We start from the raw sequence: 24,789 nt of genomic DNA, 5'->3' as shown, positions 1-24,789 counted from the left end.
TCCTGATGCTATGCTAATATAAGGATCCTGCTGAAAGGAGTTTTATTTACGTTTTCTGATGGAGGACTTGGAACAGGAGGCAGTTTTTATCTGATTTCAGCAGATAGGTTAATCCACTGGCCGTTTCTAAAGTACACAACGGATGGAACGGAGTTGACTCTGTTCTTTTGTAGAAGTTTATACAGGGCCTGTGTGTGTGTGAGTGTCTGTGTGTATACGTATGAATGTGTGTGAGGCAAGGAGTGTGTACATGTACTTCCCTTGTAATGTGTGTTAAACCAAGCATGACCACAGATTCTTTCAAAATGCCCCCATGATCATCAGGCTGATAACTCATTGACAGCACCCATGACAGTTGAGAGGCTCACACTGCAGGAAAGTATCTCCCCTTGTTGAGAGCGCACGGCAATAATTCACTGTTGTTGATTTGGCAAAGGTTATTTGCATGCCTCTGATTGAAGTCCTCTTCTCCTCTGTCTTGTTTTGTGATTGTTTGTGTCTCTTTGATGTAAAATTAGCAGTAAACAGCTGCACTTTTTTATTTATATGGAGTTTATGCGGAGGTCGGCCTTTTAACTTGGTATCCTGGGTCAGACTCGGAAGTCAGGATTGCAGCACAAAGCCTTTGTTGCTGGTTGTAAAGCAAAAGACCTCCTTGTTTCCAGCGTGTAGTGTGTAGTAAATCACGACTATCGCACAACCATCCAGCTAATCGCTGCACATTAATGGATGGGGGCAAAACACAATTCATACCAAAGCTTCCATATAGGGGTAACCATTCTTATTATTTATTTATTTATTTTTTTAATCAGTTTATCTTTTGACTCTGTTTTTCAATTAATAGTTCAGTGTGTAAAATGCCAAAACAAATATGAAAAATGACCAACAAAATTCTTCAAATAGCTTGTTCTGTCTGACCAACAGCCCTAAACCCCAAGATATTCAATTTACAGTAATGTTCAACAGAGGAAAAGTGGCTTACGTATTTCATTATCATTTTTGCTAGATGACTTCATAGATAAGCAAATATAAGTAGTTATAAGTATTCGTTAATTAACTTTGACAACCAGCTAATCGATTAATGATCTAATGGTTTAAGTTAATAACCATGGCTGTACGAGCAACATTTCCACAGATTGTGGTGTTGGCAGCTCAAGTCCGCTGTTTGTTAACGATCCCATTGCCTCTATTTTAGTGTCAGTTTGCAGGTGCACGGCACTTCTCTACGACCCAGGAGGCAACAGTTAAAAGGCAGGCTTCCGCATGAAGTCCAAATAAATAAAAAGTGCTGCTGTTAGTTGCACTGATTGTGAAATTCTTGGCCAATACTGATGTGTAAAATAACAGTTTGGCCGACAGCCCATACCAAATTCTGTTGTTGTTTATTTTGTCTGTTTGTAACAGTCTGGTAACAGAAAATGACATCACTTTACTGTAATGCAGCCTTTAAAACCAGGAAAAGACAACACTTAAGCCATTTACGATATTACAATATCCAAAATCTAAGACGATATCTAGTCTCATATCACGATATCAATATAATAACGATATATTGCCCAGCCCTATCGGCCACTGCCATCTGTGAATGTTGTCTTATTTGCAGATAGGCCGATGGCGGTTAACAGCGATTATCGGCTGATGATCCCAAGTTATGTGAAAACTGCAATTGAACTTCATGCTTTGGGTGAGGAAAGGCGGTTCAAACCTTCTAGCCACAGATATTCTACAAAACGCCAAAGGAATGCTGTGATTCAGGATGTTTTTTTTTGTTTTTGTTATTAAAGAACTATTTAGTATTCAAACTGGATTTTCTTTACAACTTCTAATGTAGATCTTTATCCTAAGTATGCATGGTGTTGTTCTCTACATGAATGTAAATATTGGATCTAGGTCTATCTACAGATAGTATAAAAATGACTCTGATTGGGATCGGGGGTTAGAATTTTGTAGGGGGAAAACTGTAGAAAGAAGACACCGAGGCATTTTAATTGATACAATATATAGCATTTACAGTGTGTTTTAGATGATTGAGATAGAAAGGTGCAAATGGAGTAGATGTGTCTAGATAATATCTTGAAACACCCTGGTCAGCTCGGTTAATGGATATGACATTTTCCATCATGCAAATTGTAACTTCAAACTTCCAAACCCCCTGGCCCAATGTGAACATTGAGTATATATTAAAAGGTCAGGACAATTACTCCTGGCCAGCTGTGCCCATTTCTGTCCCCTTGCAATCCATCTGTTCATCCCTCATTCTCCCTGCATATTGCTGTCAGAAGAACTGTCAAGGTACTACATTTTTTTCAAATATAGATTCAAGTTCACTAATATGAGGTTAAATGGAAAGGAATGTTTAAATTGTCTTTCATTGTGTGATAAGATGGAGCACATCATCATTAGTGTCACTGTGCTTTCTCAATCTCACTCCTTTCACCATAGATTCGTCCTTCTGTCATATGTCACTGTAAAAGCTGCACTTTTTATTTTTAGCACTGCACTGTGGGGTTCTTGGCTATTCTTTTGTTGACAGTGTATGGGCAGTTTGTCCACACACAACGGCTCGCTAATGATAACTTAGCATGTCAAGGAATCTAGTTCCTCAGAATGCTGTTTTAAGAAAAGAGAGATCAAGTGGGAGAAGATGGGAATGACAGAAAAAGACAGGCCAATACAGCCCTTTGCTATTCCATCTGCATCCCACAGGCATGTGACAAAGTCAAATTGTCACCCCTGGGGTGACATGCATCCCGCAGGCATTTCGAAGTAAACACATCCCAGAGATGTGGCTCTGAGATTTGGATAGCGACCTTAGAAGCATCGCTCTTTGTCATATTTAACAGAACGCAGACGGATCTAAAATTTGTATATTGCAGATTTTGTTCATAAAATGTATACAGCTCAGATATATTTTAAATATGATTAAATGAATAGTTCAACGTTTTGGGAAATACTCTTATTTGCTTTATTGCTTTGAGTTGGATGAGAAGATTGGTACTGCTCTCATATCTGTCTGATAAATATGAAGCTACAGCCAGGAGACTGTTAGCTTAGCTTAGCATAAAGACTGGAATTGGGGTGAAAGAAGCTAGCCTGGATCTTGACTATGGGTGTTAGCTCAAAACTCAAACTTCATCCACGGACATTGCACAATAGGACTTTACGGTACCATCCACACATGATTTAGGTATACGCTTCAGTAAAATGCTTTGTAGTGAGGTGGCACACTGCAGTTCTGTAGTCTTGACACATCGTCTGACAAAACATGATGATCTTATCAACATTCAGAGGAGATATCCACTGTTACTAACCAGAACCCATCTGAGGAAACCTAAAAAGTTGTACTTCCTAACCGAGGAGTCAGTCCATTTGCTCTAGTGGCTTTCAGTAAAAATCTGCAATAGATCTGCTCAGAAGAAAGGCCTTTATGGGAAGTTTTACACTCCACTGAGGTTTTCTATAGCGCTGCTACCAAATGCTAAATCAGTGTCAATTTTACAGTTACTAAGCTCGCCTGCGCAGACCATTTCTATCCTGATTTGATTTTACACCAGACCATCCTTGTGCCTAACTTTAAGCCATTTCCTCTTGGCAAACCACATGTCACATATTTGGGTCAGCTTTTCTGCAGCATCCCCTCAAGCTAAGCTCATGGACAGAGGATTTGGTAAGCTACTGATGCATACATTCGTCATAATTATTGTTTTGCAAAAGCCGGAGTTAGAAGCACCCCGGCAATGGGAAAGCTTCAGAATTCAAATTAGAGTGTGGGATTGCGCTTAAAAGTTGTGGCTGTTCTCGGCTTTTGGTTATTGCATCCGAGAAAACTCCCATCTTTTGCACTCTACCCCCTGCTGGTTGGTTTGGTTGCTGATGGATTAAAAGCTTGAGTTGGCATGGTGCATTTGTTCTCTCACGAGTTAAGGCGGCATGGGAGAAAGGTGAGAAAACCCCCCGAGTATACACTGCGTTCTCTTCACAGGCTTGAATACAACTAAACAAACCAAGCCTCTCAGTACAGCTTTAAAGCAATTTCCCTTATAATTGCATCATAATGAAGCACAAAACAGTGAATGCAAGTACATTGCTTTGTCTTATCATTTCTTCCTTCCCTTTCATAAGTTCTTTCTGTCCTTTTTTTTCTGCTCTCTTTCTCTCTCTCTTGTCTTCTCTCACTCTGTTAAGCATGGGAGGGGAAGGGGGAGGGGGTATAAATGTGAGACCACACATGCTGTGTCAATGTTTGCTAGAATAATTAGAGACAATGTGGGCCAATAACGGGAGGAGTGCAGTAACCTGAACTCACTTTGTTCTGCCCCGGCAGCAACACAAAAGCCATTCACAGATGCACAGATCCGCTGGCTCAGTGCGGGAGGAACTGCACTTTTAGCCGGCGCAGTGCACGGCTCGGAGGGCCTGCAGAAAACTGGATTCTATGGAACGTGAACCGTCTGCTCTCCCTCCACAGTTTTGTGTCCGCTCAAAGTGATGCTGATGTCACTCTAAAAGCCTTTTAAGCACTGCCTGTACATCCCTGCCACCACCCCAAAAAGCACCCCTTGTCACCCTCCCCAGTCGACCAACACATGGCCCTGGCTTAGCGGGCCCTCTTTAACTAGAGGATATCCGGCCGCTCGGTATGCAAAGAGCCTGTGGATTCCTGACACGAGTGCTAGAGCTGGACTCAGAGGTGACTTTCAGCGTAGCCAGACAACTGTTGGATTAGCAGGACACTTTACGTTGACTCCGAGCCAATAGGAGGGAGCCTGGCCAGGAGCAGGGCGTACTTGGTCAAATGCAGGCTAATAGATTCTTTTGAGCTATATATATTAGTTTACATTTTAAGCATGCCAAGGCTGCTTGTATCCAGCAGGACTTACAGTACGCACAGCAGAGTAGAAAGCTTCGTTTACGATTTCCCCCCCCCCCAAATATTGTGTGCAAAGGAAGAAAGGAAAAAATGAGACCTAAAAGAGAACCAGAAGTGATTTTTCTACTTCGACACAACACTGAACTGTTGTCTTTAGCATGGGAGGGACAGAAATGTGAATATTTGCCAAAAGATCCCCAAACAATGTGCGCTAAGTGTTGCCTAAGCTGCGGGTGTTTCCCTGGCTGTAGCAAGAGTGACCCGCTGCTGTGCTCACACCCGTGGGCGAGGACCAACTGGTTTGTCCCTTTCGGTGTCCATCTTGAAAGGGGACACCGCTATGGGATGCATACATCCCCTGGAGGTTGCTGGTGTCATTGTGGCACCTGTCCCCTCCACTCTCAGCCCCTGTCAACAGCTCTGATTTATTTACATTCACTCTTGTTTTCCAGAGAACTGAACTGGAAACAGAGGAGGATTGCTTTGTTTATCAGTTGATGGAGTTTCTGATTGCTAGGAGTCTAAGCTGCGTGATTTCTTGATTTTTAAGAAACAATGTTACTCCGCTATCTTTCGATATGCTTCTTCTTTTTTTTTTTTTTTTTCTTTTATTGGAGGAGTATTTTCAAACCCAGCAATGGCTGGAAAGTCTTTCAGTCTCCCTTAAGCTATTGCACAAGAAATACTGCAATAGCGCTTGTTAAAGACAACAACAATGTTCTGTTTCGTAATATTGTTGTTTGGACACAGTACTATGTATTTATGTCTCATGTCGTATTTATGGATACATGTCTACGAACCTGATTGCAGTAACTTCTTGTTTATTTTTTCGACAAACCACATGCATCCCAAATCTCACAAGGAGCTGGTTGGGTTCAAAAATATACCCTATAGAAGAACCTTTTAACTGTTTGACCATTCATATTTATTGTTGTTCAGTTTTGTTTGACAGAACCGCCTCTTCTTCTCTTTTTTTAGCCTGGGGATACATGACAGATTTAGTTTTGCTCTTCTACCCAGTGTTCTCCTTTTTAATCATTTTCAGATTCTCTCTCTGCCTCCTCCTTCTCTCACTCTATCCCTCTCCTTCTTGTTCCTTTCCACTGGGCTGATGTTCTGTTCTCCTGGCTGCAATGTGTTCCTCATCACAGCTTGTGTTTCCCCTTATCTACAGTTCTTTTATCAGTGGCCGCCACACATGCCAGAGAGAAGGGGTTGGGGGGGGGGAGCGGTGGGGCAGCTGATGCTATCAGCAGGTGGAGATTTCACCACCGAGTTCAGGGGCCCAGTGTGGCCAGAAGAGGGCCAGACCGGAAGGGGTCTAACATTGGAACGTGCAATGTGAACACTGAACAATGTGAGCCTCACTGACATTTAAACACCTGCCTGTTTTAGTTCCTGTTCTTAAGTCGTGACACAAGTGGTTTTCTTGTCAAACAGTGAAATATTTCTTTCTATGTTGATGAAGTTCAAGCTTTGTTATCCGGTGCCTCTTTTATTCACCTGTTCAGCCATGCTGGCTAGCACTGCTCATGCTATTTATCTATGAGGCATGTTTAGCAGCAAAATGTTATGCTGAATATGTTGTGTTGCAAAGTTGTTTTTGGTTCTATGCAGTTCTCTGTGTCCTGTTTGAGTAATTCCTTGAGAACTTAAATGTCTTAAAAGGTATATATGTCAACGCTCTGTTTTTGTTTTTTGTTTTTTACTATGGATGTATTGCACCCAACCAATCCTAGCTTCTTGAAAAATGCTAAACCAGTGCACGTTTTCACATTGAAAGTTCTCCAGTTGTGCATCTGGTTATCCCAAAGAAACCGCTGTAACAACCTATGTCTGACACCAGGTGTAAAGCAAATTTAAAACCTTTCATGAATTTGCTCAAAAATGTTAAAAAGGAGGTCACTAATTGGCAACCAATTACAATGTGTGGTACATTACACCGAGGATGTGCAGCCCATATGATGTCCTTGCACCACAGAACGAACAAATCCTCGACGTGGAGGGGACGAAGGGGCAAGGATGGTGGGGAGAGAGCACGGCGGGTAAACCAAAGCACAGGCTCACAAAAGCCTAAAATGATATCGCTGGCTGATATCTGGATGCTTGGGATGCCTTGGATGGCTGCTGTACACTTTTGGCTTTGTCTTTGTGGGGATGAATGGAGGCCTCTGTGGTAGTGATGACAGGCTTCTCCGGGCTGGGCCCTGGCTGGCTGGCAGACTAGGTGCTGGAGGTCGGGAGACTTCAGCTCTCTCATAGGGGCAGAAGCCCGACAGGGGATGCTGGTCGTCCTGGTTCTCCCTACAAAAGACACTCTGTTTTCTGCCTATGACCAGTCCTTGTTATTGTGACATGCCAGGTACACTTCTACACACAGGTTAAGCTGTAAGCAAAGGAAGTGTTTGGATGTTTTGACATGGTTATAGGGTTAGCTGGACAATTGGTTTGCAGATGCTGGATGTTCTGTCTTGCATAGGTGCTAACTTACTAAAGAAGACATTTTCTAGCCTATTTTGTATACGGTTTGTTGGTTTCACATAAGCTAAATGTTTCAAGGACATATCCACCATATTAGAGAAAAAAACTGGCAAATATTGAACCTTTATTTTTGCAGATATTTACCATACCATGAAATATTGGCATATTCAAAAATCTATACTAGTCACATCTTGAGCAACAAGTGTTGAGTGATCAGACACTTTTTTATAGACACACATTAGATGGGTTAAGTATGAGTCTGTTTAACTTTGCAACTTTCAAAATTTTTGTTTTCTCTTTTTTTTTTTTTTTTTTTTTTTAAAGATTCTTAAGCTTATTCAGCACAGATGCTTGAAATTTGACAAGTAAAGAGATGATAAACGGCGCCAAGAAAGCTCTGATTCCTGACTGTAGGCCACTGCTTGTTTCTAGCTGAGATTTAGTGTGCAGATGCTGCCTTCGAGTAATGGAGAGCGTTTTGAAAGAGAAGGAGCTGCCATGGCTGTCACAAGAGGTTTCATCATTCCTTGTTCTGCTCTAATACAGCATCGCACAGCCGGCCAAGACAAACGTGAGGTAAACACACTGCTCACTGGACTGTGTGACTCACCCTCTAACATGCTTGCAGCACGCCCTGGGGACTCTAATGGCTGAGGCTAGCTGTGGTCTTTTCATGTTTTTTGAATTATTAACAAAACAAGAAGAAGCTGTAAACGGACCTAGGGGACGATGGGGCATCCACACGCGATGCATGAAGAACGGGAGCTCTCCCAGACCCTTCACATGCCCTCCTAAGTTTATCCCAATCACCCCTCTTGAAGATTCACAGGGCCTCTTTGATCTGTATGTTGTCCTCCCAGCTGGTGGGCCAAGGGATGCAAACAGCCCTTTTGCTCTCCCGTTTCAAGTCACACATTCTTTCCTTAAGGACCCAGAGGTTCCGACCCTTAGTTGCAATGGAATCTCATATGCAAAAATAGGCCAGACTTGCCAGGCTATTTGAATATGCATTTGTCCTCTTTTCGTTTTCATCATCCTTGGATCCTCAGAATTAGGTATTCATCTTCAAGGTGTCATGGTGAGCCGTATGTTAATTTTGGCTCAAGGAGCGACAGACAGACCTTTTCCGACCCTTCGTCTTCCTCTGTTTTAGTATTTTCATCATGCTGCTTATGAGTTTCAAAAGTCTGTTTTACCTGTCAAAGAGACGTTTATACAAATGTGTCACTGTTCAATACAACAACATGGCATCATGACTTCGCGTAAATATACACGCCAACTTTCTTAAGCCAAGTGGCGTGTTATCTGTACGCTTTTTCAGCTATCCGCGGGTATGTCTACGCTGTATAGAGTAGGCGTACACATACACGCCACTTGGCGTGTTATCGCGAGAAGAACATGTTATCGCGAGAAGAAAGTGTTATCGCGAGAAGAAAGCTACGGTTGAGTTTAGGAAAAGAAGAACCGGTTGGGTTTAGGAAATGAAAACGGGGTTGCCTTTAGTAAAAGAAGAAAGCGACGATTGAGTTTAGGAAATGTCAGACGCTGGTCACATGCGGGACAAGGAAACTTCACACGCGGGACGCGATCCCCGGTCTCCTGGATGAAAGTCCTGTGTTTTACCCATCCTCCACTCCGACCAACCTCCCTATGCGGATTTTCGCCTTTTCATACTACTCGCTACGCCGTAAATTCACACGCAATCGCAAGGTAATGTTAGTCAATGGAGGCCAAATGGCTTTGATAAACACGCTGAAAAGCGAGTATGCGTCTTTATAACACACCAATAATGGCATAAAAATTGGCATGTTATACATACGCCATTTCATGAGATCAGTCTGAATACAAACATGGAGGTGTAGGCTCAAAGTAACTGACCCTGCAGACTGGGTTTTAAAAAGAAATATAAATAAAAATAAATTGACACTGCAGTATAAATCAGCTGAAAGCCACGTTTTTTTTATGATGATGCTTTCGAATAGACAGGGAATTCTGCAACATTGCATAGCTCATATTTATTGTCGTATAATTTGCCAAATCTGCAAATTCCTGTGCACCCAATGTTTGGCTTCCAGAGAAAGCTCTAGTTGGCGTTTTTGTGACATCCTGTCTAAATTACAGTAACTTTGCATAGTTTTTTTCCAGCTTTTTTCATCTCCAGTGGCAGTATTTGCCATGACTGTCCCTTTTCCCAAAAAGGGCTTGCAACCTGCAATCCTCTTAGATGTGGAGCCAAATGCCCCAGAGTAAAGCCAGCTAAGTGGTTCCTTGTTTCTAATAAAAAAAACAAATCAAATAACATGGATCCCTAGGGGTTTATAACACCAGAGTCATGAACTCTTGGGCAGATAAATCTCTTCCAAATATCCCCTAACAAAGACGTGGATGTGGGAGGACCTTGTTGGCTTTGATTGTATAATGTATAAGCCACAACGTGCTGAAGAGGAGGGGAGAGGGAAAAAGCTCTGACCACTCAGCGATAGAACAGCCCTCTCAACTGTGAAATGACCTGATCTTTAGAAGTTGGCCATTACCTTTTCAATGCGTCCCCGGTAACGCCGATGGCAGGAAGTGCTTGTGTCTAAAGCAGGTTTGATGTTTAACTCTTTATCCCCAGGGTCTGCTTATTCCCAACCCTCATCCCAACAGCTCTCCTTCCCCTTCTCTCTCCGGCCCCGTCAGCTCCTACCTCTGGCAGTGCGACCAGCGAGAACAGGAGGAACAATACAGCGTTTGTGCACCGCTCTGCACTCGGCCTGCTGCTAAACAAATGTTCGGAGGAATTCTGGTCGCTGGCCTTTCCCTTGGGCCCAGGCTGAGCCCACAGTGACTTCATAAACACTCTCTGGGGCGATCAAAAGAACAAATCACCCTTTTATAGGGAGCTATATGGTAACGGAATTATTTCCACACCAATTAAAGTTTACTTTTCTCTCCCCTCGCCCTCATGTAGACTATTTATTTTGCTACTGCGGCAGAAAGGGAAATGTTCTGTTGCCCAGGTCACAAACATGCATTTTTGGGGAGGCGCAGGCTTTGCGAGGGGGAGTGACGAAGGCATGACCGTCTAGTTTATGCCGCTTTCACTGCCTGTAATTGTCACTGATGTTGTGGTAATATTTTCGTGGGCGGTTTACACTGTTCTAAATAACTTGTTTTCATGGTGGTTGCATTTTACATGTTTTTTAAATAAAATTTTCTCAGAGGCGACTTCTTATGAAATCCTGAAAATCAAAAGAACTTAAGTGGGAGAATCTTAAGGCCCTGACACACTAAAGCGACTGTTGCCCTAGTTTGTGTGGTGTGTTCTGCACCGTCGCCATGCGCCAACCTTCTTCGGACCTTTTTGGCCAATCGGTGTCGGCCGCGGTTGCCCGTCAGCTGAACAGCCAAGCTTGTAAACGGTAGTGAGGAAAGCAAACAAACGACTGTGAGAGTGCACACAGAAGGCTCTTCACATTTGATCAATCCAATACACATAAGAGCTGTCAAACTGGCCAAAAATGACATTCGAAAGTTCCTTCTAAACTATTTTTGCACATTATGTTTGTACAACGAGATACATAACTACTTGTGTAGGTGTATTTATTTCAACAATAACATGACTTTTAAAAGATCTACATATCTAGCTGTATTACAAAATAAACGTTAATGAACATATATCCTATACCGTGAAATTTAATATAAAGACCGTAATAGTCCTTCCTCTCTCTGTACAGTCTGCACCGCTAACCAATTAGCCCCCTAGCAAGCAAGCTAGCATACTAGCCAGCCGGCCAGCCTCTAAATTAGTAAAATGTAATAACTTGTGTTTTATTCACACAGTCTTGTCACATCATAGGAAAGCACATTGCTATCGCCAGATGAGTGACAATTTTGTACGGCTAATTTTCTGTAACTAGAGTAGGATAAAGGAATGTTTGGTGGTCGCCACCGTTTCCTTCCGTCGGCTTGGCGTGTCAGGGCCTTTAAGCATATCCCCTCCCACAGTGGAATGTATGAAATCCACAGAACCTGTCCTCAGGCGGTGGTGTGGCTTGACAGGGTTGGAGATGAGGGGGATTGAATGGCTGGGTGACATGGATCCACACCCAGACCTTCGCTCTATGTGGCCCTGAGGTGACTAGTAAAAGAATACACACACATGCAAGATAACTCTGGGCAATATGTTCCTTTTTTTTCCAGATATAGAGGTTCACAGTTAAAAGGGTCTGTTCACCCAAACTACAAAACTCCACATGAATCTGTCTTTTAAGAAACAATGTCCCTATTTCTCTGGGAACTCTTGAGTAAAGGCTATTTTTTCAGTCATATTTCTTAATTGAAATTTTCTTTAAAATAGTGTTAAAGTCTTGTTGCGTTCTCGTCAACCCACCTCGTGTCACATCTCGTCTCGTGAGCTGAGTGTCTCGTCACTCCCCTAATTTAAAGCCTTTCTTCTAGATTTGATCCCATTCCCCCACCCACCGACCCCAGCCTTTTGGGTTCAATAGCGTTTTATCAAATCTAGATCGAGTATCGAATCTGCTTATACCCGAATCCCTCAAATCGATACAGGTTTATCTTTCAACATGAAGCAAGATAAATCAGAAGTAGATTAATGTTTATGGACTATAACTGAAACATTGACATTCAAATACCAAAAGGTTTGATGAGAATCTGATTTGAACAAATGTGGGTGTTTTAGGAACTTTGAACCGGATCTAAACTGGGATAGTTTTATCTGAACACAAAGTTGGACACACACACACACACACACACACACACACACACACACACACACACACACACACACACACACACACAGACAGGTATTCTTTGACCCCGCCTTACCTGCTAACACCTGCCATCTCTAGTCCTTCCTTCAAATCATTTTCCAGCACTTTGGCCCAGCACCTTTCTGCCTTTTATCTCCACTGATGGAGCAAGCCATTGAAGCAACCTCAATGCTACCTCCCACCCCAACCTTTCTCTCCGTCTCTTTACTGCGCGCCTGCACAATAGCCTTGCCCGGCAGAGTTCCAAGAACAGTGTTTGTCCAATCACCGTAGCAGCCCCACCCTGTGTGTGTGTGTGTGTGTGTGTGTGTGTTGTTTCAAGCAGCCAGAAGAGGTGTGGCTGGATCGTTAGGTAAATTGCCACAAAAAAAGCACAGAGCTGGATATCCAAGGAAGTAGAAGTCTGGAAGTAGAGTAGTAGTAGTAGCAGTTGGAGTGCTTCCAAGCCTTGATGGGAAATAAACTGCCCTGATTAAATCATCATCACAAAAGATGAGCAACTGTGTTAGAAAAGTTCTTTGATTAAAAACGTAAAGGCATGTTTGTTAAAAAAAGAAAGACAATAACTTGTTGCAACTCCAAAATGCAGTTGGGTGAACATCCAGTCACTGAACTTAGAATTATAATTCTGTTGCATACGCTCTTAATGGTGATCAGAAGTTAAAGATTACAGTTTGTAAGAACCTGATTTAAACATTCAACAGTTTACATCAATTCTCTTTAGGATTGTAGGTCTTTGGATGAATACAGCAACTCTGGTGTAAATGTTTTGTTCCCAACTGCAAAGATGAGATGTTCTGCCTTTTCTACAGCTCTGAATCTGTGACTGGCTTCCTCTCCATAGCAACAGAGGCTGAGAGCTGATTTGTCCGTTTTCTAAGGTTGTATTTATTAAAAACCCATAATATGAACCTATAGTATCAGTTAAAGTATCTAGGTGGCCCTTGTGTTTCTGTGTTGTGGAAGATTAAGGATGTCATTAAAAGAGAACTTTGAAATGGGAATGTACAACTTGGAGAAATAACGACACCTCCCATTTTGCAACTCAGGGAACAGAAGTTTTGGATGTGTTAAATGATGTGAAAGCGCACTTCATCATGTGCTTGCTTTCTCTCATTTACCCCTTCGTCCTCCCCTAAATACACACATACACACTCACACTTGTACACACACCTCTTCTCAAGTCCTAAGCTTCTATACCCTTAGCCCAGCTGCTCTGCCAGGGTAGGCCCGTTTCATTCCCCTTTGTCCATGCCACTGACCTCAAAGCGCACTGGGAGCGCACCTCTGTGGGGCCTGGCCTGTAGCCGGACGCTTGATGTGGACATTTTTGGAGCAGCGGGTCCTCCTCACCCGGGCAACCAGGCCCCTTTGAGCCCTTACCCCTCACTGTTTGCCCAGCCACTCTTTCCTCCTCGGCCCACTCTTCTTCTTTTTCGCCATGGGACTGGAAGAAAGCTTGAGAGACTTGGTTGTGCTGCTGGTGGCCGGCTTCCTATGGTGCACCAAAGCTTCCATTCACTTTCTCTCTCTGTCTTTCTTTGACCTCCTCCAGGGAACGAACCCCTGTTTGATCACATTAGGGGAGAAAGAGAGAGAGCTCAGTGGTGCTTTTGACATTCCCACTAGCTTTTGACAGTCTATGTGCTGCTGATCAGTTTGCCCACCACCAGCAAGTGGCCTCTTTTGAATTTCTCCTTTTTCTTTGATGTTTTTTTAGGCCAACCATTGTGAAGCCTTTTGATTAGAATGTGTGGGTAGAGCTTAGCAGGACTGCTGCATCATTTATTTTTTCACACTTTTCTATTGATTTTGCGCTCCCTTCTGTTAAAAAAAGAAAGACAACTTCTGCGATGATATACGTAGAAAATCGTGCACTTAAGTGAAAGGGAGACACAGCATGCGGATATGCGACTTTGACAGCCTCTTTGTGGTGATCAAAGCTTAGGCAGTCCGATATTTTGGCCACTCGGAAAGCAGAATTCCCAGCACTGCACAGTTGGTGAGAATTGTAGAAGTTTCTTCAAAAGCTGAATCACAGCGTGGGTGTTGAAATTACTCACTTTTCTCATCACTACTCAGAATCATTCTGATCCGTATTGATCTGCAAGGTTTGAGCATATTTGAGAAAGCTGACGCAGTTTGGGCATGACCACTTTACATTCATTGGTGGCCATGCTTACAAAGAAGCCGATTTCGCAAAAGGCTAAAAGAAAAAGGCCTCTGGAATCTTGTTTTATTTATGCCAAATATGCCTGGCCACAATTAACCAACCACAACCATTCTGAATGTCAATTTAGGTCATTTTCTACCCTCACAAAAGACCCGGACTTGGAGCCCATGAAGCAGAAAAAAGCTGATGTAATGGGTTTAAGAAAATCTCCAAGGGGAGTCAAACCTCACCCACACACCCCCAACTACCCCTCTCCCCTCCTCTGTCCAAAATCCCGCCCCTTATCCACCCTTTAAACTCCTCTGAAGCGGTCACCACCTATGGTCACCACCCAAATATGGCCACTTTGATCCCCAAGAAACTTTTTCAGGAAGAGTTTAAGCTTTAAGATAACAGTTTGTGATGGTAACCCAAAAAAAAGGGAAAGGTTTATGATTCACTGATTTAGTGTTTGGGGCGGGGGAAAAGGGAGCAGGAGATGAAGGCAAAGGGACAAGGGAGAAAAAGAAAGAAGGGAGGGAGGGAGGGACGGGGGGGTAAAGAAAAGAAATCCCAGCCTTGGCACACACACACAGACTCTCTGTGCAGCGTAAAGCACAAAAGAAACCTGTAACGCCTCCAGATTCCTTCTAGTTGAGTATCAAAGACATGCTTTGCTTTAGAACAAGAGGCTAGTGGGTAAGATAGGACTGAGTGAGCCAGTGAACCCAGCACTAGCTCGGTTGGGTGCTGCGAGTTAATCTCTCAGATAGGATCCCCTTCTTCTTCTCCACCTCCTCTCTCTCTTTGGGGATATCGGTATTACCGTGCAGCTCTGAATAGAGAGACTTGTCTAACCTGATCGCTCGTCAGAATAAGTTCAGGGAGAGGCTCCGAAAACACATGCAGAGATGGTTGCTGCTTTCAAGTTCAGAAGTGGGATAAACCTGCCCACTGGTCCATCCTGATGCCTTTAGCATAGCTTGTGTCTCAGACCTCCCAGAATAAAAAAATAAAATAAATGAATGAATATAAAGGTGCTATAAATTAAAAATGTAATTACTTACATGAGCACTATCTAATTGAAATGAGTAGTAGTAGTAGTTAGTTTTTGTTAAAGACTTGTGTTGACTGTAGTTATTCAGTTTACTGTCGAGTTTTCTTAGGCTTATTTAAAGATTATTGGATGGGATGTCGTCGAGGTGATTGCATTGTCCAACTAACTGTCCAAAATTCAAATAACAACGATAACTAACAAAAAAATGTTTGGCCTTTTTTATTTAGTAAATTACTTTAATTGTTTATCAGCATAGCTGTCAATTACATTTTCAATCGATCCATTAATCGACTAATGGTTTTTAGAGGTAGCATATATATCTAAAGTAAAGCCTGACTGATAAAGACCAATGCTGATATTGATTACTTAAAAAAGAAATCTGATAGTGTGCATTTGTGATGCTTACACTCAATTTTTGAGGTGAACACATAACGTAAAGAAACATTTTTGATAAGGATGCCTTCAATTTAGTTCATGAAAAATTTTAACCACGATATGTACTGAGTGGGAGATTTTAAAGCTGAAAAATGTTACCTCAAACTATAGCTTGGGCTTCTCTGTAATGCAATTTCTTGTTACTTCTTTGCCATCAAATATACTACCAAGTCTTCTATACAAAGATCCGTGCCGATGTACTAGTTGGGCTGTAATGGGCCTTTGCGAGCACATTCTGTATATATGCACTGTGTTGGTATGAAAACCTTGCATGCTTCTTATCCTTAAAACTACAACAAAGACAAAAGCAGTTTGGAGAGCATCCAAATAGCTTTCGGTGCTCCTCTTCTTGCCATCCAAGATCTTCCCTTCAGTAATATAAGTAGGCAGCCGAATGATGATTCTCCGCTCTCCATCTAACCACCATTTGCTCCATCACAATCCACCTTTTTACATTACATTATTCCTGGAAAGGGCCGTGGCTTTGCTTATTCACATTCTCATTACCTATGGAATACCATTAGCTCCTCGGAGGGCCTTGAGCTCCTGGATCGAGCTTTACTCCTGTTTCCCCCCTCCAGCTTGTCATGAAAGGTGATCATGCAGCCATTCACAGAACCAAGAGGGGAGGCGAAAGAAAGGGAGAGAGGCAGAGCGAAACCCCCCCCCCCCAAATAAAAAACGGACACAAGCGAGCCAAGAAAAGACTTGAGAAAGTGTCAGAGGCTGATTCTACGTGCAACAGTTTTCAGAAGGACAATCAATCTCTCAAACCCACCCCCCTTTGCCACTTATACTTGTTACTGTGTTTTCTTTAAAGGTCGGTACATATGAAAAAAACTCATGAGGTTAATTGCTGCTGTTACTAAACGCATTCCACATGTGGGTTAATGGTACCCCCACTCTTCATCTCTTTCCCCGGAGTGCAGTGTGACCTTATCCATCGGAGCCGGAAGTGATGTAGGTGAGCACTTCCTCTGGTGTATTTGGAGCCCCAGTAAGTGTTTCCTAAAGAAAACAAGTCAGAGGCGGCTGAAATTTGAAACCAGCGCTAATGCTGGCTGCCTCTCCACCTCGCTTCTCTCCCTCCCTGTGGCCAGCGGAGGTAAGGAGAGAGGATGGGAGTTGCTCGTACTGTACGAAACCCACCGTCTGAGCGCTCCATCATTTAAATGTGTGAATGTGTGCATATACTGTAAGTCCTGTTCACATTCCTGCAATCCTTAGCAAACAGATTGTGTGCAGCGTAAGCCACCGTTCTGGTTAGCCTAGCCTGGCCTAGCAGTGCCATGACTGACACCGGCACCCATGGTCAAAAGGGCTTGTTTGTGCAGTTGTTGTGTGGAAGTTAAGTGTGGGTGAGGACAATATGAACCTGACCTTTGCAGAAAGCCCTGTCTGTCTCCTCTGAGGAGTGGCGGGATTACAGCACTCATCTCCCGCTGTAACTGTCACATACACACATATCTGTGTGAGAGTCCACAGCAGGAGAGTCCACTGTCCCTCTGATTTCATACTGCGGCTCTTCCACTTTGATATGCCAGGGCCGCTGTGCATATTTGGCAAGTGACTCTGGTCATCTGAAGTGTGTGCCATTCCCTTAATCTAATATCTCAAAGCGTCAGGGTTTAGGTGGTGCAGCATTTGAGTGCGGGTCAGCTGCTTCCTTGGACATGTTTGATCTCCACAGGCCACCTCTGCCGCCGCTCCCATATACAGTAACTCCAAAATACTAAAATTTCACATGGAGACTGGCCACATGGAGATCCTGTTTTATTTCAGGTGAAAGGTCACTGAGTTGAAGGAAGAGCTGGACCATTGTTCAGTATTATCATCCACTGACTTGAGAAATCCTATTGTGATGATATGATCATCTTTATCCAAATGTATGATGCTGAGCAAAGTACTTATGGACGTTTTGTTTTACACATGTGAAGACTTTTGTCTAGTGTAAAGTCTGATTTAGGCTTCTGCATTAAGTCCAGTGTAGATACGTACCCTACGCCGTAGCCTGGCGTGCACCTCTCAAAAAAATGAAACTACACGTCGCAGAGATGCAGAGCGCAACACGACCGTGGTCGGAAAGCACAGGGGAGACCCTTTGTTTCTCCCTCTACGCCTCCAGAGTCAGTTCTCGCTCTGAAGCTAATCTCCGTCACTCTCTCACTCGCTGTACCACAAACTCCCTGCTATTCTCTTAAGGAGATACTCTAGAATGACACCAGCGCACAAGTATAAACTTCAGGCCACGTACGTAGGCTACGGCGTAAGCTCTGCATAGAACCTCCGCAGAAGCATTAATCCGTCTCACTTGTGAAAAAAAGTTTTTTTTGTGTTGTGACTATAAACCGAATATCTTTGGGTTTTGGTCAAGACATTTGAAGACGTCAGAGTGGGCTTAAGAAAAAGGGATGGGCATTTTCCAAAATGATCTGACATTATAGACTAAACAGTCAATTGATTAATCAAGAAAATGATCTGCTGATTGATGGATGATGAAAATAATGAATATGTGCAGCCCTGAAGTGCTTCGTAAAGAAAGCTTCTTCAGCTTGTTGTTAAGATGCATTAAGTGTTTTGTGGATGAGGAACTGCACATCAGTGAATGAAGCTGCTGTAGGGTCCAACTGAAAACCTGCAGCAGTTTGAACCTTAACGGTTGAGACAGATTGAAGAAGAGGTGAGAGACTAAGGAAAACCACCTGGGAATATATATCCTCCTTTTCTTCCCATCTCCCCAAACTCTGGGGTCTGGACAAGGTTACCGCCATGTTGTCCACTCCAGAGGGCAGGGCGGGAGCGAGACGAGGGAGGGGAGAAAGGGCAATATTGGCCTATGCTCTAATCCCATTCCACCGGGCCGAGCAGCAGTAGCAGCTTGCGCCGCATTCCACAACTCCGGGGGCTTTTTGGACGGGGAGGGCGGCTGAACAGCATTCCTCCATGGCCGGGGATCCATCAAAGACGCCGCGCAACATCAAAGGCCACTCAGAGCCTAGGTGTTGATGACTGCAATCCTCCCCTCAGTCCACTTTTAGCAACCTCAACCCCTCAGCCCTCTAACACACGCACACATACAGAGCGGGCTCACTGCGCCAGGTATGTGCACCCCCCCCCCCTATCTTTCACGGGCTCACCATCCACTCGGCTGCAACATTAATCATAGCTCATTAAGTAGTGACTTTTGTTTTACGGTGAGGGTTTGAAGAAGAGCGGGCCGACACAGGGGGATGCCACTGATATTTGAGGCAGTGCTGGCGGTGGACTTAATCTAGCTGCACAAACAGTGAATGTGGTGTTGAAAGATGGCAGAAAATTGTTGTTTGATAAATTGTGTTGTGCTGAAATGAGTCAATTAATCGATTAGTCAATCGACAGACAAAGAAACAGCAATTTTGAAATTGATCAATCGTTTTAGGTCATTTCTCAAAGTTTCAGCTTCTCAAATATGGCAATTTGATGCTTTTCTCAGTTTTATCTATTTGAAAAGTCATTATCTTTTTTGGTGGGTGAGGATAAAACAAGCATTTCGAAGACGTAACCTCGGGCTCTGGGAACTTGTCTTGACATTTTACGTCGACTATTTTACTTGACGACTAATAGTTTGCCTTGTCAGTTTTTTGTCGTTTTATTTTTTTACATTGTGTTTTGAAGTTGAGTTGTCTTTTTCTAAATGAAATCTAGTGAGAAATATGTATACTTTACCTTGCACATATATGCTGTGATCTCTTCAGGGAAGGGGGGGCAGTTGTTTCCACTCCATTTCCAAAATGGTGGCATCCAGCCCAATGTTGACCCCTGAACTTTGTCGGCCTGTCTTTTGTTCGTTTCACTCTGGGTTTTAAAGACTGAAGAGCTGAAAGTGACACCAGGGAGACTTTAGAGTGCGTACACACACACACACACACACACACACACACACGCCATTGACGGTTTCGGGATGCACTCGCAGAGAGTTAATAGAGTCACATACTCGGCGTCCTGCTCAGTGTTAAAGCTGTCAACCCCAGAGCCTTGTGCTACATATCCAGACATTTACATGATATTGGGTGTCCTCTGCCGGCGTCCCCTGCTCACACTGAAACCATGACACTTGTTTGCTTTGCCCGTTGCTATGAAGATGGCGTGGAGATGATTTTCAGGGAAGGTTAAGGAGAGGACATCGAGTAGTGGGTGGGGGGGCAAAGAGACAGATGATGACTGCACTTAGGGTTTGCATCACAAAGCTGGCTTTCTTAGGGCCCTTGACTTGAAAGTTCTCTTACCCATGTTAAGAGTAAAAGCTTCTGTCATCAATCACTTGACACACTTGATTAGTTCACTTGCTAGAAGTCTAGAATGAAGTTAGATTGTTTACATCACAAAATTGTAATTCACGTTCTAGCATTGACAATTCTTTATCACACTCCTCCTTTACGTTTGTTTTAGACTGCCAAAACAAAAGATGGACGCCGGGCTAGCTCGGTTAATTGTTGCGGCTGTAAGCAGTCCAACAAAGTGCTGCCGCGAGGGACTAAACACTGAGAGATGCATAAACACACTGTGGCGTGCTCAAGATTGTATTGCAATGATTTATTCCTCCACACGTAAAATACAACTAGTACTGCAGTTACCAAATGTAAAGTTACTTTGTGAGTCGAAATAAGCGGCGGTCAACAGAAAGTGTTCGCTCCCAGGCCCCCTCTCTGTCAAAGCCCAAAAAATCCAGGTGCACAGGTGAAGCAAACACATATAATGTTATCACTTCCGCTCAAGCCGCGATGAACACGCCCACCACTTACAATATAAGTGCACAATATAATAATCCACAAATAATATAAATGAGACCATAAACAACATACAGTATGTGGCTCCTACACTAATTGTTCCTTTAGTCCCAGTGGAGAAGACAAAAGGAAGGATGTCTTCATTATTTCAGAGGAGAAGCAGAGGGATCCCTTTACGGCGATAATGTTACAGGAGGTGGAGTGTCGGCCCCACCTGTAGGGCCCTCCCAGCTGCTCCGCTGTAACTGGATCCCGCTCCCTCTCTCCTCAAGGCTACCAGCCCTCTTTGAAGTTATTTCTAGTGCTGGGAAAGAGGGGCAGAGAGCGACCGAGAGGGGCAAAGAGTGACTGGGAGAGTGAGAGGGGAGATGTGTGTCGCTGTGTGTATGTTGTGAGTTAATGCGTGCATTTAAAGTTGTAAGTCTATTTGTGCAAGCTATACATAGAAAGCTGCAATTCAAAACGCTGGCTCCTTTCTTTGCTTGTTGCACCCCTGTGCAGTCTATTGAAAGCTCACAAAACAGTTTTGTTTAGAGACTGCTTGACATATCGTGTTATGTAAGTAAATAAGTCAACCTCACAAAAGTTATTTATAGGCTGGCAAACAAACCACCCAATAACTTGATTGGCAGTTTGTCAGTGCAGGAAATCGATAGAACTTAGAGAGCAGTGCAGCAAGTCCACTGAACGACCACACTGATGTGGTCTTGAGGTGTAAAGAGTTTTCTTTCTCAAAGATTTCTCTATAGAAATGAGCGAACCATTTCATATTTTCCACATTTCTTTCATAATTTCCACATTTCTTTCCTAATACAAAGTTACATTTTGCAAGTTAGGTGGATTATTACACATATAGTATCTTATTTTGGCACGATAATTGATGTACTCGTAGTGACAAAACATTTCGGCTTTTATCTGTCCAGTTATGAAATACAGTTGACTGGAGTATGAGGTAACAGTGAAGCAACAGGATGCACAAATCAAATTTTTTGGATGTAAGTTCAAATTTAACCCTGACCTGTCTGCAGCCAGGGACACTCACTGTAAATCCTCTGAGTGGTAAACACGCACATCCCAATCTGCACCAGGGGCTTAACCTCACAGCACATGAACTAAAATGACTTGCTGTAGAGAGAAACTTTCCCTCCTCGCCTGCTTCATTGAGGGTATTTTAGGGTCATCTTTTGGATTAAGACTCAGTGTCAGACTTTCCTTCCTCTGTCCTTCTAAACATTATGTCTGAGCTCCTCAGAGTTCAGACTGTTTGTCTGTGGGCTGGTGGGGAAGGTGTGATAATGAAATAGAAGAGAGTTGGAGGGATGAAAGCTAGAAGAGGCTTTCCACATGAACAGATGGCAACAAGACTTCGGGAAAATTTGACCTTTGACTTCTGACTGTCAATCAACTGTGATCTGCCACATTCTTCTGGTAAAACATGTACTTTTATCATAATAGGAGGCATGTAGTTATGAATGAGAATTGCACCTCATGGAGGTTGTTTGTAGGGGTGCAAGATATATCGACTCAATATCGTTATCGCAATATCACGTTGCACAATATTATATCGAGGGGTGGAAGATATATCGACTCAATATCGTTATCGCAATATATCGAAAGTGTCGCAATAAGTATGCAATATTTTGTTTATTTTGTGGAGTGCTGCGTCCCGTCCGTTGGCTGTGTGGCTTAGTTGTATTTGATTTAGAGCTCGCTTGAAACGCTGTAATGATCATGTTTCATTGGCCAGTTACCGTGCCACCTGCACGTCAGCGCACGGGTCCACTACATGACAAACCCTATGGAACGTACCATGTGACGTGTGTGTGCATATTTCAACAGAGTGACAGTGTAAGTGAAGAAACAGAGACAACAAAACGGAACAAATCCGAGAATAGAAAGAAAAGTTGTGTCCTGTTCTCTTTATATATTTTATACTGTCCAACCAGTAGAACATGTCCTGTTCTGTAGACATGGTCCTTATTTATTTATTCATGTTGGACCAGTCCAATATGACTGTCAGTTGAAATAAACCTTGTGTTGTAAGAAAACTTGTTTTTTGTTTTGTTTTGTTATGAATCTATTTTGATGCGTTTTCCCGTAACTTTTGTAATTTGACATATGTTTAAAAAATAGAAATTAATATCGATATCGCAGTATTCATAATCAATATTGCAATATCACATTTTGCCAATATTGTGCAACCCTAGTTGTTTGTGTGTTCAATTTCTTATTTTTGTATCACTGTAAGTCGGATTGGTTTCTGTGTGCAGCCATGCTGTTATTTGGAGCAAATTGCCGTTCTTGTTAATGAGATTATCGCTGTGTCTGTGTGAAAGTACTTTTCTCACATACTTTAAATTAGGATGCCACTTCGCCCGCAAGAACTGCGACTCATATAAGCGGCCATCACCTCATCTGTTTCACCCTCCATATCTTTACTGGAGGTCTGATGAACGTGTGCTGGCTGAGAATGTGTCATTACCAAGAGTGCAGAAGAGGGTTGCGGGTTTAAGTGCCAGCACGTTCGTAATTGGTTAAAGCATGCTCCCATGTCTGCCCTGCGGGGCACAAGGGGGACGGGGGGTGAAGTTGACTATGTCCTGACCGCACCACAGTTTGTTGTCTGGGTGGCTGGTGGAGAAGCTGGTGCTAACGTGGTGTTGACATTTTGCAGTTTGTGTGTTTTGGCCAAAAGCTGCTTGTTTGCTGGATGTTACATAATGGAGCATCCATGTTATGTGCTGCTGGTTTGTGTAAAATGCTTTGCAGTTATTTAAGATGGTAATTTAGGCTTATTTGTCTTGTGTTTTTATTGTTTAAGTGAAATCTTTGGTGTTAATGATATGTGCTGAAGTGATAATTTTGGGCTTCACTTCACACAGCCACCACTAGCAAATGTAATTCTGAAATGACTGAAACAACTCAATCGATCCACAGAAAATGAATCAACCATTTGATAATAGATCAATCATTTCAATAAATAACCAAAACAAATGTCACCAACTTTTGCTGGTTCCCGCTTGACAAAAGTGTGTATTTTATTTAGGGCTGCGCGATATGACCTAAAATCAAAATCACGATTAATTGCACATTTTACCTCGATAACGATAAATGAATGATAATTAATCATGTTATTCCAAATCATCTTTTCTAAAGCCAAAATGTTTGACGGACACTGCGTTTTTTTGGGCACAAGTTGCTCAGTTGACTCAGACTCTGGGCTAGATTTATCAAGCCGTTTGCGCCTGTTTCCAGGCGTTAATTGTTCGCAAAGACTGACTTAACCGATGCGGGCTATTTACAAACAGGGAGCACTTGGATAAAATCGCAGATTGCCTGCCACATGAGCGAGAAGAGACAAGTTGTGTATGGGAGGATACGCGTAAAGTGCGCCTAATTATATATTCCACGGTATTTACAAAGACTGCCAGTAAGAGCGCTCCTCTATTCTGCGGGGGGAATTCTCCGCCTCTTAAAAGCAGGTCTAAACCAGGAAGCGCGTTTTCCTGTGTAGAAAAAATTTACCTTATTCAATGGCAGCAGACTAAAAACTAAATAAAAATAACAGCCTCCATGTCTGTTCCATTTTTGATAAAGACTTTTGCAATTATTTAACTATATAAAACTCTCTTTAATGACTTAACCCCATCGGTTGGGTTGACATATAATGATATGAACATACTGTATGTATACATACATTAAGCCAACACAACAATATCATAACAGACCACACATACCTTCATTCTCTACAGAGATCTCAGCAGTATCTATGCCGTCCACACCTTCCACCTGTTCGGCAACGAGTGTTTGCTGCACCACCTCTTCAATAGTAGATAGCGTGTCTATTTCTGGTGGACCTGAACCAGTTCTCCTCAATTGTGCCCGGTTGTACGCTACCTTCTGTTTTGTGTAGATGATAACGAGTTGATTTTATTTGTTATGGCAATCCAAATCTAATTTTTTTTCTGAGGGTGTGGATGTTCTGCCCTGTAATATGTTCAGGTTTGTTGTTAATTCATGCACTCATAGGTCAGTTTCATCGTCACTAAATTTAAGCTTGCGCTTTCTTTTTCCCGTAGGAAGATCCATGATAGATACATGCGGGCCCATTCTTTGCTCTTTTAGAGGCGCGCTAATTACGCTAGAGGGAGTATGCGCTGATTGCCTGATGGGTGTCAGGTTTGATAAATACTACGCAAAATGAGGATGCATAGCATGTGCTATTACATAACTTGCATAAACAGACGCAG

The 24,789-nt window shown here is 42.9% G+C and overlaps 1 protein-coding gene and 1 long non-coding RNA gene across 3 annotated transcripts in view; both read left to right on the top strand.

The window, feature by feature from the left end:
- Positions 1-24,789, top strand: part of znrf3 (zinc and ring finger 3) — a 74,936-nt gene that overhangs the window by 9,482 nt on the left and 40,665 nt on the right. The gene's annotated exons all lie outside the window — the stretch shown is intronic.
- Positions 2,006-24,789, top strand: LOC116054041. The gene is made up of 3 exons (XR_004105984.1): positions 2,006-2,016; positions 8,702-8,708; positions 24,687-24,789. It is a non-coding gene; the product is annotated as an uncharacterized LOC116054041 (long non-coding RNA).

This window comes from Sander lucioperca, chromosome 2, assembly GCF_008315115.2.
Source record: "Sander lucioperca isolate FBNREF2018 chromosome 2, SLUC_FBN_1.2, whole genome shotgun sequence".
Taxonomy (NCBI): domain Eukaryota; kingdom Metazoa; phylum Chordata; class Actinopteri; order Perciformes; family Percidae; genus Sander; species Sander lucioperca.
This window is presented reverse-complemented; position numbering and strand designations above follow the sequence as displayed.